Raw genomic sequence first — 14,038 nt, 5'->3', positions numbered from 1 at the left:
GCGTGCATGCGCGCAAGCGCGCAAGTGCACACGCACAAACACATCCTTCAACCACACACACCCATATTTTGCTCCATTGCGGTTTATTTCACACCTCAAACATTTATTAAACAATTAAGCAAATACAAATAATCTGCAATAAATTACAGGTAGTAAGAAAATAAACTACCAACTCTTTTACGCTCCGTCCGCACCTACACGGGTATTTTTGAACGCGCTGCTGTTTCGGCCACATGTAAACGGCATATCGAATCAACGAGAACTGAGATTTTTTAAAACTCCTTTTTTTTGCGTTTACGTGTGGACAAGGAATACAGAGTTTGTCACGCAATGTCAAAGGTATGTGCCTTTTTCACGTCACGCTGTGTGCCACGTTATTGTTTACATGAGATGAATTGCAGAATGGCAGATAGAGACAAAATACTGTTAATCTGACTGCAGGTTTTACACGCTTACATATACAGGCCATTACTGTCCCTGCATTTAGAAAGGCAGAGGCATCACGGTGTAATTATTTTACATGTAGTTGTTTTTTTTCCTGTGTAATAATGTTCGACATTGCTATCAATACATTTTTCAAAAAAACCCTCTACAAAATGGGTTCAAAAACATAAACAACTGTGGGATACTGTTTGTCCGTGATTTGAACAGCCCAGCGCTGCTCCCGATGCAGGGAAAACTAATTCTGCAGGGGAGACCTACCTCAGCACTTGTGCAGGTGAAGCCAAAGGGAAGATATGCTTCACCATATTTTCTAGTCTTTGGCTTAGAATGAAGTTGGTTTGGAAACATATTCAGCGATGCTTCATCTCCTGCTTTGCGTTTGTGTGGGCGCCCCGTGCTAGCAGTGTCCAAGCGTTGTTTTTGTTTTTGTTTTTTTTCCCTTTTCATGCCGCGCCCCCCCTGCAATAGCTCTGCGCCCCCCCTAGGGGGCGGGCCCCACACTTTGGGAACCACTGGGTTAACTCATAAAATGAGGTAAAAAGGGGGAGACTGTTACCAAATAAATATATATTCTTAGTGCTTATTTTCTGATTATATTGTTTTTTGTACTTTGTAATAAAGTCTGTGAGAGAGAACGAGGTCAGAGGGTGACAGGTCGCCTAGCAACAGAGGCTTTAGTAAGGGGAGGTTAAGAAACAGGAAGTTTAGTGCAGAGCTGCAGAGGCATATTAATAAAATACAGGAAACCAGACAGAAAAAGCAGAACTAAGTAACACACACACACATTAGTCAGACCAGAAGGAGTTGTTTAGATGGAAGCTGTGTGTGTCTGTGTGTGACCTATAGCAGAACTATGTTACCCATTCTGGCTTCTAATGCTTTCAGACCTGAGCGTGTGTTAGTGGGTACAGGTCTCCGTTTCCGGAAATGTACAATAAAGATCAATTTTTGAACTTGACCACTCTGAGTCGGAAGTCTTTCTCTGTCGCCAAAAGAATTCAAAAGAACGGAATTTAATAGTCACATGACATCGATTTGTCACTTGGCATCGATTTGTCACATGACATCGATTTGTCACATGGCATCGATTTGTCACATGGCATCGATTTGTCACTTGGCATCGATTTGTCACATGGCATCGATTTGTCACATGGCATCGATTTGTCACATAGCATCGATTTGTCACTTGGCATCGATTTGTCACATGGCATCGATTTGTCACATGACATCGATTTGTCACATGGAATCGATTTGTCACATGACATCGATTTGTCACATAGCATCGATTTGTCACATGACATCGGTATGTTAGGTTTTGGGATGAGAACGTGTTGGATGGTTACCTGTCTTGGTCTGGTGGAGGTCTCTTCCCATAAGAAGACTGATGACTTTTTCATGAACACTGAAGTGTTTCTTTCTTCTCTCTCCCCTCAGATGACTTCACACTATAACCAAGGACACCTCATAGGGGATCATCTGATTGTGGCTTCTCTAATAATCTTTCTAATAGTAATATTGTTCACTGTTATGTTACAGAGTGAAGTGAGATTAGTGCTGTAAAACTTCCATAACACTGAACAGATGCCACCACAGATATGTTGAAATCTCAGTCAAAACAAATCAAAACAAATGAAATCCATGAATCAGAAATGCTGATTGTTGAACAGATAATTCAGTCTGTACATGAGGAGGAAACACTTTAGACTAAACTACATACAGAAACACAGGAACCAGGGCACAGTGTAAATCCAGGACCTCTGTGTGCAACAGCTGAGCTGTATGAACACAAAACATTGACTGAAGTCCACGTTGATGCTTTCTGTCTGTTTAACTTTTACATTTGAAGTAACACATTTTACTTCAAACACACAGATCAGGTAGAAAACTGTGGATTAGAAAACAAATTCATCAAGAAGGTCCTGAAGCAAGAAGTTCATCATTGCATAGAGTAAGAAAAAGGACATGAATCATCCCACAGGTCTGTGCAGTCGTTATATTATCATCACCTAAATCATGTCTGCATGCTGTGTGTGTGTGTGTGTGTGTGTGTAAGTGTGAGTGTGTGTGTGTGTGTGTGTGTGTGTGTGTGAGTGTGTGTGTGTGTTTGTGTCTCTGTGTGTGTCTGTGTGTGTGTGTGTGTGTGTGTGTGTGTGTTTGTGTCTCTGTGTGTGTCTGTGTGTGTGTGTGTGTGTGTGTGTGTGTGTGTCTGTCTGTGTGCGTGTGTGTGTGCGTGTTGCTTTTTTAAAATATTCTACTTAGAGTTCAAATTTGGACAGTGATAAAAACATTGCACTGCTTCATTTAATATTTAATTGAACACATCTGTGGTTGAATTTGAATCTTAAATGTTTTTGATTTCAAAGATGTGGTTCTGATATGAAGGAACAGAAAGTAAATTGTTGCCATGGATACAGTGAGACAGACGCCTCAGACCCTTATTTTTTATTTCTTTTACTTTTTATTTTATTGATTCATTTCTTTATTTTTACATTTTAAAAAGTGTATTTGTCTGAATGAACTAATCCCCATTTTCCATGCTTTGTATCACTGGTCATACTGGGAACAGCCACAGAAAATGTTTGTAAAGAAGAAATCTTAAACATGAGCAGATTCTCAGGCGATTTCTGTTTCCTAACCATTGTTTCAGTGCACACGTCCCATCACTACATGTGTGTTAAAGATTTCTTTGGGATCAAAATCATCCACTGACAGTTATCAGTACAAACAGGATGCAAAAATCCAAAGTTCAGACTTCAGAGTTACTAAAACAGAGATCTGAGGAAAACTGGTTATTCACACGACTTTTCATGCGTGAACAGTAGAGCTGGTTTCATTTTCAAATGTAGGTGTTGCAGTGAGGATTGCAGGGAGACATTTGCTGAATAGCTGGCAGCTCTGCTCCTGTAGACTGCCTCTGAATGTGTGTGTGCTAATAAAGTCACTTTAATTAAATGTCACCTGTCAGGGAAAACTTTGTGTTAACTGAAGAAAGTTCACTTCTCTTTCATTGCAGCTCCACTCTTATTTTTGATGTATTTGTTTAATAAATGATTTCAATGATTTTGCCACACCTCTGCATTGTCAGGTCAGAGCATGTGTGCTTTTGATGAAATGCTGATATGATGACGCTTGATTGGGGAAAGATTTCCACAGGTGGTGTTGTTGGTCTCCTTCTTCCAGTTTTCTCGTTGCTGCCTCTCTCCTCGCCTCAGCTGCTGCAGCTGTATCATGTATGTTGTTATGTTACATACAAAGAGGAACAGGAATCTGTGACATTAAAGAGTAAAGATTCTTCTAATTGTTTTCCATCTCATCTCCTACTGCTTTAGTCTGCGTGGACAATATATGAATCATTACCAAGCCAGATTATATTTGGAATATTTCAAACAGAGGACATTACAGTGAAATCTGCTTTCAATGTGACATTTACTTTGATCCTTTAAGACACAGTTTATACATCAAACTGTTTGTAGAGCGATTAAATGTTTAATATTGTTGTTAAAGTTGTACAGATGAGCGTTAATCACCAACAGCTTCATTAATGTGGATGAACTGGACGCTTCCAGGGAAACTATCAGGATCACATGCCTCCAGTGGTCACTGTGAGTAACTACAACTCTGCACATACAATAATTAAGATGAAGATATGTTTTTATTGTAGAAAGATGAACCAAATTTAGTTTGACTCTCTGACAAACGATGGCAAGATAAAAGTAGTTTGTTAAAAAAGACACAAAAATGGTAACAATGAAAACAAATACAAACAACAGCATATCCTGATATGAGGCTCACAGATCAGGATCAATACAATACGTAGCAACCGACATTGATGTTGCCATGGTGACCACTGCCATATATAGTATTTCTGTTACCTCACTTGTCTTAAACATCAGCGCTGGCTGTTTTTCATTTTACTAATGAGTCCACTCTCTTCACTCACTTTCATCTCTTTCTCGTGTTTGAGCTCCTCTCAGAGAGGATTTAAGAAAGAACTTTGATGATGCTGTAGCTCAGGAGATAGAGCAAGGCATCTAATGATCAGAAGGTTGGTGGTTCAATCCCTGACTGCTCCAGCTGGCACACAAAGTATCCTTGAGCAAGACACTAACCCTCTCCGATGCATCCATCAGAGTATGAACGTGTTAAACAAGAATCAGTCCATTCACCATGGAAATATCAAAGTAGAAAGTGAGGTCAGTTATGATTGGCTGCACAGCTGCATCACATGACCAGGTGAGTGGTACAAATAACAGGAAGCTTCTCTTGTGGCTTTAATAATCATTTGAATTGATAACTTATGATTTACAGACTGTTCTTTATCTTTTCATTGTCGTCTGAAACACAGAAAAATATCAATGTTGGAAAATATGACATTTATATCTAGTTTCTAAAGGATGGTTTAATTCTCCAAAGGCCACCACAGACATGACAAAGTTATTTCATCATTATAATGCACAAAAATAAAAATGAGGATGAGCCCTGCTGCTCACCAAACTTGTGTTGAATAAGAATTTGTGAATCATTGAGTTTAAAACATCAACTGACTGAATCCATGAATCTCATCATGTGTTTCAGAGTGAAAGACACAGACATGTACAGACTGAGCTGTTTCTCTAACAGGTAAGACTAACTACACAGAGTCACTGACCCAGACTCAGTGCCCTCCAAAACTCTTCTTAAAGATCTCTTCATTCCCAAAATATCAGATTGATACTGGAATCCAAATCCAGGATAAAGAGTTTGAGTGAATGTGGTGTTGAAGGTGTGGAGGTGGATCAGAGTGTCAGAGGAGACTCTGTAGAAGGACAGAGTGCCAGCAGGACAGTCCACATACACTGCTGCTCTGTTAGAGACAGAGGAGGAGGAGGAGGAGGAGGAGGAGGATGTTTTTCGTTTATTGTGCCACACATAGGAATAATGATCAGAACAGAAAAGACTCCAGGACTGATCATTTCCACCAAACACACACTCATCACTCCTTCCTTTCCTTTTGATTCCTGCAGTTCTCCCTCTGAACCACTAGATGTCTCTGTTATCTAAATGAAGACGTGCAGCACAGCAACCACAGCAGCGCTCAGATCACACGTGTCCTGTTCTTATGTATAAAAGCATGAAACAGGTGAGACAGGTGGGATCAATATTAATGTTGTGGAAATATATGAAAAAGCAACAGAAGAGTGAAAACATTTGGTGTTTCTAGAAAGATCTTTCAGCTCAGAGCTGCTCACAGACTGTATTTACAAGTGACAAACTGCAACTCTACAGTACATCTACAGTATATATCAAATCTATTCTGTATTCAAATCTATTGAGTGATGTTTGAAAGTCTTTCCAGGTGAGTTTGATCCAGGAGGGTCTGAAGCCAGAGTCAGACAGAGACTGTGCAGAGACTGTAGAAGGACAGAGCAGCAGCAGAGCAGTCCAGATACACTGATGATCCTCTGTCAGATCCAGAGGGACACACAGGGATGATGCTGGACTCTACATTGTGTCTGACAGTGGAGCTGTTCTCAGAGCAGTTCACTCTGCAGCACTGACAGTCATCTGCACTTCATTCCTCTGTCAGTCACTGCTGGATGAAGCTCTCCTCTCCACCTCCCAGTAACATGGCCCAGTCAGAGCGTCTCTACACACAAGCTGCTGCTGCTTCAACCTCTCTGGATCATCAGGACACAGCTGCTCCTCTCTCAGCACACACACCGTCCTGTTTACCACCATCCCCTCCACCTGCAGAGAGAAGAAGGAAGAGCAGAGGAGATAAACGAGTGTTTCCAGAGACTCTTCATCAGCTGTCAGTCAGTGATGCAGCACATCCAGTATAAAGAGCAGCAGGGACTTCAGTGCTGGGACTGTACTAGGACTCATTGTTGCTTCACTTTTTCTAATCTTTGGATTTTTATTGAAGTTGATGAAGATGTTTTTCCCTCCTAGTTTGAGTTTGGACTTTCATTCATTAGAAGAACCTTGGTGTGTCCACTCTGAGCTCTGTAGGAACCCCAACAACAAGCCCAACAATCCAGATGGACGGTTCCAGCTGTTAACTGGAGGAATTCCATCCAAACATCTGCTCTCACTAAAGTCTTCCTCACCTACAGACTGTGTTCTTCACTGCTTTAAACTTGGAAATGAATGCAGTCATTGGTCTGCGTGCTGCTTTGTTCAGAGAGCTGATTGGCTGTTGACAGTGTTTGATCAGAGCGTGTCAGCCGTTACTATGGTGACCATAAAGGTGAGAAACAGGAAGTGTTTGTGTCCAATCCTGAAGCCTGTCACCATTCTCCTCTCACAGCTTCACTGAGAAGCTGCAGCTTTACAGGAAACACTGGATCTTTGTTTCATACTGACTGTGTTTAGTACAATACTGCTGACAGCACCACCCACTCACTCCATCACTCTACTTACTCCAGAGTCTTCAGTCTGTAGTCTGGACTCTGCTGAAGATCAGACAGCTGCTTCACATCTGGATCCTTCAGGTTGTTTCCCGAAAGGACCAGCTCTCTCAGATGGGAGGGGTTGGACTTCAGTGCTGCTGCCAGATAATCACAGCTGATCTTTGACAAACCACAGTCGCTCAATCTGTATAAAGAATAAAAGATGTAAGTTTATTAGACAAAGAGCTTGAAATCCTTCAGTGTTTCATCATCTGTTCAGAGCTGAAGAAGGTTCAGAATGTAGAAGTTTAGAAAATGGAAACTCCAAACAGCTGAAGCCAACAGGAAGCAGCTTCAAACAGGAAACTGTGCAGAGTTTCAGACTATATGTCCTGATGCAGCCAGTTGGATTTTGGAGATTTGAATCTCTGTTCTGTGACTAAGTCCTTGAATCATTTCTTCCAGTTGGTCCAACAAGACAGACTAAGTGTTGGACATGTGTTGTGGCTCCATTAGGGGAGCTTCTACATGTGATGGCCCCTCTGGGTCTGTCAGGTCACAGGACTGAAGAGAGCTCAAACTGGGCACACAGTGGTTCCAGTCTGGACCAAAGACTCTATACTGGGACTGAGGGACTGCTTTGACTGCACCCACTGGGACTTTTTAAAGGCTCATGTTCTCACTTAGATCAGCGATTTCTACTTACATTTCTTTCTGGGAAAAATGGGCATTACTTTGGAAACAGGAAGTCTTTTCCCCAATAAGCAGCCCTGGATTAGTAAATCACTCCAACATGTTCTCAGGCAGAAGAAGCTGTCTTGTTATGAGGGAGAGAAGAAAAAGATTGAGGCACAGAAACTTGTTGAAAGAGAGATAAAGCAGCTAAAATCAGGTGTAAAAGTAAAGCAGAGGATGAGCTGAATAAAGGACACTCAAGGCTGGCTTGGAAAGGAATGAAGTCCATGGTGGGGATGCAGAACAAGGAGCAAAGATGAATGTGATGCTGAATCAGCAGAAGACTTGGACTCATTGGATTCCAGCTTTGATATCATTGATTTCAATGAAGAGCTTTGTGATTGTAGCAAAGGGCTGGTAGCTCTGAGAGTCCCACTGATGAGGTGTTTGTGTGGAAATCTCTTAGTGGGACCAAAGAGAGAAAAGCCCTGGTCCTGATGCTGTGGGAGGGAAATGATTGAAGTGTGCTGTGAGGAAGTGACTGGGAGATTTTCACACATTTCCAGTCCTCCTTGGAACAACAGGAAGTTCCCAGCATATGGAAACAAAGGTTAAGTGTCCTATGGCACTCAGTGATGATGGTGCTGTGGCCCCACCACCTCCACCTCTTTGTAAAGGAACTAACTGTAATCTGAAGCTTCAAATGGAACTAAGACTTCCTCCACTAGGTGGCAGTGTCTGATGAGAAAGTGTTAGTGGAGCTGGCCTGGAGTCAGAAACAGGAAGATGCAGGATTTGGGCTGAAATGGGGAAAAGTGGTTGGCACTAGTGCCTTAAAGCAAGAAGGTTGTAGGTTGAAGCTTGTTGGCCTTTCTGTGGAGGTTGGATGTTCTCCCACAGTCCAATGAAATGCTGCTTAGGTTCATTGGTGCTTCTAAATTGGCTGTAGGTGTGGATGTGAGAGAGTGCTTCTCTGTCTCTCTCTGTTGGCCCTGTGATGGACTGCTCACCTGTGCAGGTGCACCACGCCTCTTGCCCTATGACAGCTAGGGCACAGGCTCCAGCCCTGTGAGCCTAAGCTGAATAAACAGTTAGCAAAAATGATCCATAGAGGTCCTGAAATCCCCAGTTAGCAGTTTGGTAGATAGCTATGACATGCTAATCCATCCAGCAGCTGTATTCTACCTGTAAGCTGATCCCTGCTGAGCCAAAGCACTTTTTCAGATACAAATTACAACCTTTATAGAACCTATTGGTCAGCATCTTATTAGCCTGCTGTTAGCTTCATTCCACAGAAAACTGAGAGAAACTAACAGAGTTGATAAAGATAAAGAGAAATGTGCTGATTTAAAGCCTTTGAAGTGCTTCAGATGATCTCTGTCCACTTCTGTCCACTCATTCATTCATGTAAGCTTCTAATGCAGCTTTGATCTTCACAGTCTGCTTCATGAAACTCATTCTAACCCTGAATGTCAGAGTGTTCCTCCTTCTCTTTCCCATCATTCATGCTGGCAGTGGAGGAGATTTGGATGTTGGACTGTGTTTTGGATGATGTGTGTATGTTTGTGTTGGACTGCTGTCTGTAAAGCAAACGCACATTTTGCTTGGATTCAGTGTCAGACAGACTTTAAGGTGGAATGAAGAGTTGGAGAGTTTCACAGTGAATTATCCACTGGAGGATTTTCTTCTTCTTTGAAGGTTTGAAATGTGAACATTGTTCTGCTGCAGTCAATGGACTAAACCAGAGAAGAAGAAAACAGACTTTACCATGAAGATCCTCAGTGTGGATCAGTATAATATCAGCCTGATGTCTGCAGTTTAGTGTCAGCACAACTTTCACATCATATTCATCTCAGCACAACTAAACATGTGACTGACCTCAGAGTTTTAAGTCCACATCCTGGACTCTCCAGGAAACCACACAGATGCTTCACTCCTGAATCCTGCAGCTTGTTGTAGCTCAGGTCCAGCTCTCTCAGATGGGAGGGGTTGGACTTCAGTGCTGCTGCCAGATAATCACAGCTGATCTTTGACAAACCACAGTCCCTCAATCTGTATAAAGAATGAAAGATGTAAGTTTATTAGACAAAGTGTGAGCTTGAAATCATTCAGTGTTTCATCATCTGTTCAGAGCTGAAGAAGGTTCAGAATGTAGAAGTTTAGAAAATGGAAACTCCAAACAGCTGAAGCCAACAGGAAGCAGCTTCAAACAGGAAACTGTGCAGAGTTTCAGACTATATGTCCTGATGCAGCCAGTGGATTTTGGAGATTGAATCTCTGTTCTGTGACTAAGTCCTTGAATCATTCTTCCAGTTGGTCCAACAAGACAGACTAAGTATGGACATGTGTTGTGGCTCCATTTTCATTCCAACAAGTCATCTTCTGACCTGGACTAACAACACTGGTCTCTATGTGCAGCTGGCTGTGAGACCAGTGCTCAGGGAGCGTCTACAAAGTGCAACACTGAAAGAACATCACACACTCATTTGCTTCCAGCACTTTCACACAAACATCTACTGTCATTATTGTCACCAAACTCTGTGGATCCTTTATTGCAAATTCAAATGGGATCAATGGTCAGACAAAGAGGGTTATGAGGAAATATAATGAAATGTTGTGTATTAGCAGCAAGTTATTGAATCATTTCCTCAGAAACCAAACAAATGATTGACAAACATGTTTTTACAAACTCAGTGTTGGACTTGGATCAGCAGGATAAGCTGATGTTTAAAGGCATTGAGTCTCGCTGTATGAGAGTCCAGTTATTCCTCAATATTTATGGATGATGTTCTTTCAGTGTTGCACTTTGTAGACGCTCCCTGAGCCTCACAGCCAGCTGCACATGGACCAGCTGACATTACCCAGCATTAGAGGCGGCTGTAAAAAATGGATTTTCCTATTTAAATGGTTTAATTTGAATAAAGCGATGTTGATTCATTCAATCCTGAAGGATTTAATATAAATGTATTTGCCAGAATCTCAGGTTAAAGCTCCCAAAAGTATTTCAACAACAAGCAAACAGATAAAACAGTAAATGAGAGCAGCTAAACACACAAAGATGGAAACACAGAGCGTGGATCGTTCACTCGACGGCACGTACACGGACACGCCGTCGGGCTGAAAGTGGACAGCTCACAGATCCTGAAGCTGCAGGTTTCATCTGTCTCCAACCAAACTGAGTGAACCAGCAGCAAAGAAGATCCAACTACGCTTTACGTTTGATGAACATGGTCATGAATTCTCTCGACTTTGACCTTTACTTCCTGCACAGCTCTCTCTCTCTCAGTGTACTTCAAGAACAGTTTACCTTCAAAATCTGTTTCTGCATTATCACTGCTTATTACGCACCAGTCTGCTGTTGTGTTCACTGCTGTCGGCCCGAAACAAAGCCTCATTTCTGCTGTTCAATACTGAAGAAATTGAACCTTTTAAAATGATGACAGATTACAAACTCTCAGCTGGTCTGTAATCAAACCTCTGTAACTTTGCTTCACTTCAGCAGCATCAGCTCATGTTCACATGTTGATTCATGGTTTGCTTCAGTTTTGATCGACTGCAGAAGATTTTGAAGGTTATTGCTATAAAAGCCAGAAGAGGAAATCTGCTTCATGTGTTTCTGTTTGATCCTCAGTGACTTTGACACAAAGGCCTTGCTGTGATGATCACACCTCTGATCAAGTCTCACAGTGTCAGCTTTGTTTTTATACATATGGATATGTGCTGATAAATGATCAGAATTAGAATATTTCCACTGTCTGCTGTGTGCTGTGACCTTTGACCTGCTAAAGACAGTCAGCTGTGGATTATTCATTGTTGTGTCTGATACTTAGAACTGTGAGGAAGAACACTACACAGTTAATCAGGTCCCCTCTCTCTGAATCAGGAAAGGTGGGCAGGCCGCGTGTGGGCCGCGGGCCATACGTTGAGTCTCACTGTTTGAAATGTGAACATTGTTCTGCTGCAGTCAATGGACTAAACCAGAGAAGAAAAACAGACTTTACCATGAAGATCCTCAGTGTGGATCAGTTAATATCAGCCTGATGTCTGCAGTTTAGTGTCAGCACAACTTCACATCATATTCATCTCAGCACAACTAAAACATGCTGACTGACCTCAGAGTTTCAAGTCCACATCCTGGACTCTCCAGGAAACCACACAGATGCTTCACTCCTGAATCCTGCAGCTTGCTTAGTCGACCACCAGGGGAACTCATTACTCAGGTCCACTCTCTCAGATGGGAGGGGTTGACTTCAGTGCTGCTGCCAGATAATCACAGCTGATCTCTGACAAACTACAGTCCTTCAATCTGTATAAAGAATGAAAGTGTAGTTTATTAGACAAAGTGTGAGCTTGAAATCATTCAGTGTTTCATCATCTGTTCAGAGCTGAAGAGGTTCAGAATGTAGAAGTTTAGAAAATGGAAACTCCAAACAGCTGAAGCCAACAGGAAGCAGCTTCAAACAAACACAACAAGAGAAAAAACTCTGAATGTTTCACATTAAAGTCGTACATTTCTCATAAAACAGGACAAAGACTTGAAAAAGTCGTGTTTTTCCTTCCAGGAACCACAAGGCTTCACTTTTAAAGGTGAAGTGTGAAGAAACGGACATATTTGAAGTCAACACCTTTTTCCAGTCACATGATTAAAGCAGACAAACTACAAGCTCATTTTCATTCCAACAAGTCATCTTCTGACCTGGACTAACAACACTGGTCTCTATGTGCAGCTGGCTGTGAGACCAGTGCTCAGGAGCGTCTACAAAGTGCAACACTGAAGAACATCACACACTCATTTGCTTCAGCACTTTCACACAAACATCTACTGTCATTATTGTCACCAACTCTGTGGATCCTTTATTGCAATTCAAATGGGATCAAATGGTCAGACAAAAGAGGGTTATGAGGAATATGATGAAATGTTGTGTATTAGCGCAAGTTATTGAATCATTTTCCTCAGAAACCAAACAAGATTGACAAACATGTTTTTACAAACTCAGTGTTGGACTTGGATCAGCAGGATAAGCTGATGTTTAAAGGCATTTGAGTCTCGCTGTATGAGAGTCCAGTTATTCCTCAATATTATGGATGATTTCTTTCAGTGTTGCACTTTGTAGACGCTCCTGAGCCTCACAGCCAGCTGCACATGGACCAGCTGACATTACCCAGCATTAGAGGCGGCTGTAAAAAATGGATTTTCCTATTTAAATGGTTTAATTTGAATAAAGCGATGTTGATTCATTCAATCCTGAATGGATTTTAATATAAATGTATTTGCCAGAATCTCAGGCTTAAAGCTCCCAAAAGTATTTCAACAACAAGCAAACAGATAAAACAGTAAATGAGAGCAGCTAAACACACAAGATGGAAACACAGAGCGTGGATCGTTCACTCGACGGCACGTACACGGACACGCCGTCGGGGCTGAAAGTGGACAGCTCACAGATCCTGAAGCTGCAGGTTTCATCTGTCTCCAACCAAAACTGAGTGAACCAGCAGCAAAAGAAGATCCAAACTACGCTTTACGTTTGATGAACATGGTCATGAATTCTCTCTGACTTTGACCTTTACTTCCTGCACAGCTCTCTCTCTCTCAGTGTACTTCAAGAACAGTTTACCTTCAAAAATCTGTTTTCTGCATTATTCACTGCTTATTACGCACCAGTCTGCTGTTGTGTTCACTGCTGTCGGCCTCCGAAAACAAAGCCTCATTTCTGCTGTTCAATACTGAAGAAATTGAAACCTTTTAAAATGATGACAGATTACAAACTCTCAGCTGTGTCTGTAATCAAACCTCTGTAACTTTGCTTCACTTCAGCAGCATCAGCTCATGTTCACATGTTGATTCATGGTTTGCTTCAGTTTTTGATCGACTGCAGAATATTTTGAAGGTTATCTGCTATAAAAAGCCAGAAGAGGAAAATCTGCTTCATGTGTTTCTGTTTGATCCTCAGTGACTTTGACACAAAGGCCTCTGCTGTGATGATCACACCTCTGATCAAGTCTCACAGTGTTTGTTTTTATACATATGGATATGTGCTGATAAATGATCAGAATTAGAATATTTCCCACTGTCTGCTGTGTGCCGTGACCTTTGACCTGCTAAAGACAGTCAGCTGGGATTATTCATTGTTGTGTCTGATACTTAGAACTGTGAGGAAGAACACTACACAGTTAATCAGGGTCCCTCTCTCTGAATCAGGAAAGGTGGGCAGGCCGCGTGTGGGCCGCGGGCCATACGTTGAGTCTCACTGTTTGAAATGTGAACATTGTTCTGCTGCAGTCAATGGACTAAACCAGAGAAGAAGAAAACAGACTTTACCATGAAGATCCTCAGTGTGGATCAGTATAATATCAGCCTGATGTCTGCAGTTTAGTGTCAGCACAACTTTCACATCATATTCATCTCAGCACAACTAAAACATGCTGACTGACCTCAGAGTTTCAAGTCCACATCCTGGACTCTCCAGGAAACCACACAGATGCTTCACTCCTGAATCCTGCAGCTTGTTGTTACTCAGGTCCAGCTCTCTCAGATGGGAGGGTTGGAC

The 14,038-nt window shown here is 41.9% G+C and overlaps 1 long non-coding RNA gene across 1 annotated transcript; it reads right to left on the bottom strand.

The window, feature by feature from the left end:
• Positions 1-6,021: 6,021 nt before the first annotated feature.
• On the bottom strand, positions 6,022-9,414 carry LOC109196074 (uncharacterized). Its single transcript, XR_002057537.2, has 3 exons — positions 9,369-9,414; positions 6,847-7,020; positions 6,022-6,171 (listed from the first exon to the last, which is right to left on the bottom strand). It is a non-coding gene; the product is annotated as an uncharacterized LOC109196074 (long non-coding RNA).
• Between the last annotated feature and the right edge of the window lie 4,624 nt (positions 9,415-14,038).

This window comes from Oreochromis niloticus, linkage group LG3 (genome assembly GCF_001858045.2).
Source record: "Oreochromis niloticus isolate F11D_XX linkage group LG3, O_niloticus_UMD_NMBU, whole genome shotgun sequence".
Lineage (NCBI taxonomy): Eukaryota > Metazoa > Chordata > Actinopteri > Cichliformes > Cichlidae > Oreochromis > Oreochromis niloticus.
This window is presented reverse-complemented; position numbering and strand designations above follow the sequence as displayed.